The sequence below is a fragment of the Schistocerca gregaria genome, unplaced genomic scaffold, assembly GCF_023897955.1.
Source record: "Schistocerca gregaria isolate iqSchGreg1 unplaced genomic scaffold, iqSchGreg1.2 ptg000483l, whole genome shotgun sequence".
NCBI classification, from domain to species: domain Eukaryota; kingdom Metazoa; phylum Arthropoda; class Insecta; order Orthoptera; family Acrididae; genus Schistocerca; species Schistocerca gregaria.
This window is the reverse complement of record NW_026061892.1, coordinates 1,235,216-1,242,500: the sequence shown is the minus strand read 5'-3', so window position 1 is coordinate 1,242,500 and position 7,285 is coordinate 1,235,216.

Here is a 7,285-nt window from a genome sequence, read left to right as displayed (position 1 = left end):
ACCTAACTCACGTTGTCCCTTAACCTAACCCACGTTGTCCCTTAACCTAACCCACGTTGTCCCTTAACCTAACCCACGTTGTCCCTTAACCTAACCCACGTTGTCCCTTAACCTAACCCACGTTGTCCCTTAACCTAACCCACGTTGTCCCTTAACTTAACCCACGTTGTCCCTTAACCTAACCCACGTTGTCCCTTAACCTAACCCACGTTGTCCCTTAACCTAACCCACGTTGTCCCTTAACCTAACCCACGTTGTCCCTTAACCTAACCCACGTTGTCCCTTAACCTAACCCACGTTGTCCCTTAACCTAACCCACGTTGTCCCTTAACCTAACCCACGTTGTCCCTTAACCTAACCCACGTTGTCCCTTAACCTAACCCACGTTGTCCCTTAACCTAACCCACGTTGTCCCTTAACCTAACCCACGTTGTCCCTTAACCTAACCCACGTTGTCCCTTAACCTAACCCACGTTGTCCCTTAACCTAACCCACGTTGTCCCTTAACCTAACCCACGTTGTCCCTTTGCCTAACATAGTTCACTGCTCGGAATCTCTGGTGTCGTTGTTATCCTCATGTAGATGTCTTGCGAGTGTTGCTTACTTTCCACATATTCCCGCTATCCACTGTCAATTGTACTGCAATAGGACTATATCGCCCCCCCCCTCCCTCTGTCCCCCTCTTTGTGTCTCTGTCCTCTCAAGCTGGTCGGTCTGGCGTTTGAGTGTTAAATGAGCCTCGCAGCTGTTCAGTTGCATTCAGATGTCGACGCCCTCAGTGTACGTCGTGGTATGGTCTGTGTCTATTGTCCGCTGATGTCGTACGCGTAACCCACACGCTGTACCGATCATCGGTCGTTACGTACAGAGTGAAGTAGTGTGATACGTGTGACCGTACGCTGGCTGTGCCCAACGGTGTCGAATCTCAATTTCCATATGTTGTGCTCGATGCTACTTGTCTCGTCTCCCAATAACAGCTAGGTTGCACTGTGGTACGCTGTAGAGGCGTGTGGGAGGAACGTACGAACGCATTGTATGTCACCCTGGGTCGCTGGGGGTGGTGGTGCGGTGAGTCAGGTCAGGTCAGCGTGAGCCGTCTGATGTAGTGACGCGTGTATTCCGACTTTGTCGTATTGCCTCACACAAAGTGCTACCCTGGTGGACCGCGTTCCATATCTGGGACATGCCGCAGATGCCGGTTGACAGTGGATCGCGGAAGGGACATCGCATACGTGCGCGGGCCACCTTCCACGTGTTCTCTTCTGCACATGTCGCAGTGTGTATGTGGTCTGATGTAGCGTGTCGTGACACATGACATCCTGGCATGCAAGAATTGTTGAATTCGCAAATGTAGGTGGACATCTACGTTTACTGCCCAAGATACGCAAATGAACTGGAAATCCGTTGTTGAGCGGTTGTTCACGCTGGAGGTGAATCTGTGATGGCGACGATCGGTACAGCTATTAACCGGTTGTTTCAGCGGTACCCGCCACATCCACACACGTGACTAGGCCCATGTGGGTATGAAGCGATACGCGGCGGTGGCTTGGTGGGACTGTTCCCGGCCGGTGAAGGGGGGCCGCCCGGCGTGTTGGCCGCGCGCTGCGTGGGCGCACGCGCAACAGGCGGCTGGTGGGGGGCGCCGAGTGGCAGGAGCGCCAGCCGACGGGCCCGGCAGGCGGCTTTGCCCTTGTGTGGCGCTGGCGTTGGAGCTGCCGGTCACCATAGGTGGCGCGTGTTGTGTCCCGCCGGCAATGCCACGACAGCACGCTCCCGGGCCTCTGTCGGCAGCGGCAAGCTCAGTTGGGAGCAAGGGTGTTCTCACTAAAACCGTCTACTCGCCTAACTCCGGGCGATTGCGCCTCTCTCGAAACCGACCAAGTACCTAGGACGGCGCTGCGCGCCGCCGGGACCTGAGAGGGTTTCGAGGTGTATCGTGCAGGGGAGCTCGGCCTCCTCCTGTTTGCAGAATAATTGAGCGGACGCTTGCGTGTTCGCGCGGGCCCCCGGGACACACTCCCGGGCGGCCGGCTGCTCAGCTCTAGTTGACGCAGCTCCCTGGTTGATCCTGCCAGTAGTCATATGCTTGTCTCAAAGATTAAGCCATGCATGTCTCAGTACAAGCCGCATTAAGGTGAAACCGCGAATGGCTCATTAAATCAGTTATGGTTCCTTAGATCGTACCCACGTTACTTGGATAACTGTGGTAATTCTAGAGCTAATACATGCAAACAGAGTCCCGACTGGCGTGAGGTCGGTCGCTCGACGGCGCGTTCGGCGCGGGCCCGCCCGTAGCCGGCGCGCCGTAAGGCACGGAGGCTCGCACTGGGGCGTATCGCTTCCAGACGGGCGTGCCGCGGCAGTCCTCACAGGGGAAGTGACGCGTCTCTTACAGCCTCTCCTTCCCAAGTGGCTCTTTCCGCCTTCCCGTGGTGCCAGACGTTAAGCTTGGCTTTTTGCCTTGCGACAAAAGGGAGAGCTGCGACCCAACCCGATGCGAAAGCGAAGGGTGCATGGCACAGGGGGAGCTGTGTCGAGGGACCATACATCAGTCCCTTCTTTTCGCAGGGCACAGAACAACAGGTGCTCTGCATGCCGGCGATCTCGTTTGTCGACGTGGGATCGCGGCGCGTGTCGGCAAGGGTGCTTCGCCGCGCCCCTGGGTATCCGGGGCGTGTTCTGCCAAACCCAGGTGGTGGTAACATCGCCTGGGCCAGGTTAGATGGGTCCAGACCGCCGAACGCCTGGGGGACCGGCCCGCCACCTGAGTAGGAGTGGGTCCCTGGCCGAGAGGTGGAAACTCGGGCAAGTAGGCGGCGAAGGGCGAGAGGTGCATCCGCCTCTCCGGAGTGCGGGGTGCAGTTGCCGGGGTGCGTCGCGTGAAATCGCCGATGACGAAGTCACCGAGGGGGACCAGTGCGCTGGAAACGGCGCGCTGAACCCAGCAGCTCTGGAGTGCTCTTGACCTAGGGGCGAGGTCGGTGAGCGAGCTGCAGAAGTCCCCCCCCATGCCAGAGGAGCCGGTCCGGGGCAAGAGACGGGCTCCCACCCCCTTTTTTATCACTCGTTCATCATGGCTACACCAGAAACGAGTGATTCGAGTGCGCCAACGCGAGCTTCCGTGATGTCTGAACCCGCTCCTCAGGACGAGTCGGGACAGGCAACTGAGGAAAACGTTCTACAAAGACACACGAGAATATCATTGCTCCTCGAGCAACATATTAAAAATGGTAAAATTAGTCAAGCGGCTCTGACTATAATCAAAAATGAACTGGCGGCGTGGGCTATCGCAAACGCCAAGCTTGAGGGCCGAGTGGAAGAACTGACAAAAGAAAATGAGAGACTAAGGAAACAACCCGGAAAGACCTGGGCGGCGGTGGTCGCACAAGCGCCACCAAAACCGCAGACTACAAAGGATACCATTGCAAAAGTAACTAAAAGATCTGACACAACGGTATTCCTAAGAACCCTACCAGGCCAAGACACTAGCGTAAAAAGAATACAGGAATTGCTTACGACAACTATCAATCCAGCTAAAGACAAAATTAAAATAAATAAGGTAAAACCCAGCAGAAACTCTGTCATTGTTGAAGTAGCTTCAGAAGAAGACAAAGAGAAACTGTTAAATAATGCAAAACTAAACTCGGTGGTCAAATGCGAGCCACCGAGGAAAAGAAACCCATTGGTCATCTTGTATGATGTACCAACAGTCATGACGAATGAAGAACTGCAAAAATCTATAAAGGCTCAGAATTTTGATGATATGACAGAAGAAGAATTTAAAGCAAACTTCAATTTGAGATTCAAAACCGGGCCTCGGGACCGTGATGTGGTCCATCACGTTGCCGAGGTCTCCGCTCACATGTGGAAAAGAATTACAGCAATGGGCAGACTATATGTCGGCTTTCACGCCATTAATACACGCGACTTTCTGGTCGTACCGCGTTGCCACAATTGTGGAGATCTCGACCACGTTTTGAGGCACTGTACCAGGGGGTCGGCCTGCTCGAAATGTGGCGAGGATGGCCACGTCAGGAAGGACTGTAGGGCTGCGGCGGTTTGTATCCCCTGCAAGAGACGAGGTAAAAAGCCCTGTGGTACCACGGGACGTAGCTGCCCCACCTACAGACTTCTGGAACAAAGGCTTATTTCAAGAATAGACTATGGCTGATCAAACCAAAGCCAACAGGATGCCCAAAAGGAAATCCCCTAGCAAAAGGAGGAGGGATGCCCTGAGGGCGAATGCTTTCAAGCTTTTCTTGAGGTTGCACATGGGCACCACAACCAGAACCGTAGATAAAAGCACTCAAACCGACTCTACCACTACGGATAGAGGGACACAAACGAGGCCTCTGGCAGTCACGCTCCCCTCCTCCCCAAGCAGGGAAACAAGGCCGACAAAAGACCTACGGCAACGGCATCCTGTACCAGAGACGGTGGCAGTCTCAGCAGAATTAAATATAACAACAAAACAACCAGTTCAAGAAAATAAAATAACTAGTTCAAGTGAACCAGATGCAATAAAAGATCCTGTAGTGAGACTGCCACCTGTCGATCCAGTCAGAGTCTATCCAAACCTGGAACTCACCATGCAACTGGCGAGGCTGGAGCAGCCGACTACCCTGACCACTGCCTTGAGACATGTGGTTCGGGTGGGACATGAATATGGACAGAGAGTCACCTTCTCGGTAATGGAGGCTGTGGACAGAATTCAACTCAAGTCAGTGAATCTCCCCACTGACTTCGGAGCCCTGCGTGACCTACTAAAGAAAGTCTTTGACAGACGTGGAAAAAAAATTCGACCTGAATGAAATTTATCGACAAGCTGTTCTGGCAAATGGACGTATCACATTCGACTGGAACAAAACATGGCCTCATGACAGGATTCACACATACACTCCATAGACAACTACATGACGGAAATCACCATTGGCCAACTAAACACCCATAACAGCAGACTTGTCATGCAGGAGTTGCGAAGGGAAGTGGAGGAGAGGAGACTGGATGTGGTCTGCCTGCAGGAGCCGTACTCCCTAAACGGGAAGATAGCTTTCACAGCTGCGACCTGGCAAGTCGTCTGCAGAGGTGAAGACCCAAAAGCGGCAATTATTATCACTAACAAACTGATAAGGGCTACAGTTCTAACGCAGTTCACAACCAGCCACTGCAACGTCGTGGAGCTGCAATCTCCAGCAGGAGCTATTATTATGATCAACACATACTTTCAATATGGTGATGATATTGAAAGACACCTAGCTCATCTCACCACAGCTATCACGGCGTTGCGGGGGCGGAAAACATTTGTGACTGCCGATATGAATGCCAAATCCCCCTTATGGTACAGCGGCACCAGGGATCCCAATGGAGAGAAGGCAGAAGAAGCCATCATGGCCTTGCAGCTTGTAGTGGCTAACAAGCCAGGCAACCCTCCGACCTATGCGGCGGGAGGGGGCCAAGGCACAAACATCGACGTGACCCTGGCTACGCCAAACGCAGCATACCTAATCCAGCAATGGAAAGTAGTTGAGAATGCCACTACAAGTGACCACAATCTTATTACTTTCAACATAGGAGATGGCGAGAGCCGCTGGGCCATGGGGTGGGAAATACAATACAATTACAATAGAGCCGACTGGGAGAGACTTGCTGGGGAGTGCGACATTCCTCCGATATCAGAAGGTGACGACCACAGACACTTTGACGTTGACAACAGAGCCGAAGAACTGGTCTCAGTAATAACTCGAGCAGTCAAGGCAGCCGTACCTACCAGGAGGAGGGCCATGGCGGCCTCTCCATCACCATGGTCTGCTGAACTAGAGGAGATGCGCCGGTCGGTCAGAAGGCTCAGGAGGCACTACCAGCGCAGTGTCGTCTGGCAAGAAAGACAAAGATGGCTGCAGCTTTACCGGGAAGCCAAAGATAACTTCCAAAAACAGCTACGGGAAGTTAGAACAAAAAGTTGGGAACACTTTGTTCTGAACCAACTAGCATTAGACCCATGGGGAGTTCCCTACAGGCTTGTCCGGGAAAAGATCCGTTCTCCGATGGAGCTTTCAACCGTCAGGCATGGGGACCGGATGACGGGGTCTTGGCAGGAAACTGCTGAGGTCCTTCTCCACTCCCTGTTGCCTGATGATACAGCGGATGAGACAGATGAACAACGGCAGCTGCGGGAGAATAACAACAATGCGTATGAAAATGATATGGCAGTCTACCCATTCTCAGAAGAAGAGGTAGCTGGCCACATAAATTCCCTGAAGAGAGGAAAAGCTCCTGGGCCAGACGGTATTGTGGCGGAAGTGGTGCAATTCCTGGCCCCCCAGATAGTCGCCCCTCTAACTCATTTATATAACGAATGCCTCAAGCAGAAAAAGTTCCCTCGAATATGGAAGAGGGCAAATGTGGTAATTATAAAGAAAGGGGCTGACAAAGACCCAGCAGAAACCAAATCTTATAGACCTATCTGCCTGCTTGATCTGCTTGGGAAGATTCTGGAGAGACTTCTGGCTGATAGACTGGCGGCACACCGAGTGCTGTGCGGAATGAGCAACAGGCAGTTTGGCTTCAGGTCTGGACGATCGGCATCTGATGCAATCGCCCTGGCGGCCGAGGTCTGCGGCTCTACCCCGTACAAGTACGTTGTTGGCATCATGGTGGATATAAGTGGCGCCTTCGACAACCTGTGGTGGCCTTCGCTCTTCTCCTGCTTAAGGGAGAAGGAGTGTCCAGGGCCGCTATATGGCTGTCTGAGGAGCTATTGTGAAGATCGGGAGGTCTGGCTATCATCTGCTAGCACAAGAGTAAGGAAAACTATCACCAAGGGATGTCCCCAGGGTTCCGTACTGGGTCCGCTGTTCTGGGACATCCACATGGAACCCTTACTAGATACATTACAACAAAGCGACGAAGTGCTGGAGGTGATAGCCTACGCAGATGATCTCCTCCTACTGGTCGGCGGCCATAGCCGAGAGGACATAGAGCCTAAGATCGAGAGAGCAATAAACACACTCCAACTGTGGTGCCGCAAGACAAAAATGACAATTTCACCGGCCAAGTCTACCTATCTTCTTCTAAAGGGACAATTAGCTCGTAACCCAACTGTTAGGATAGATGGATCACCAGTTCTCCGGCGACGTGAGACACGCTATCTAGGTATCATCATTGATGAAAGGTGGACTTTCAGTAGACACATTGAAACCGTAACTCAAAGAGCTTTACAGGTACTCAACAACCTCATCTCCATTGGGCATAAGCGGTTTCATCTTCCACCACATCTCATCAAACT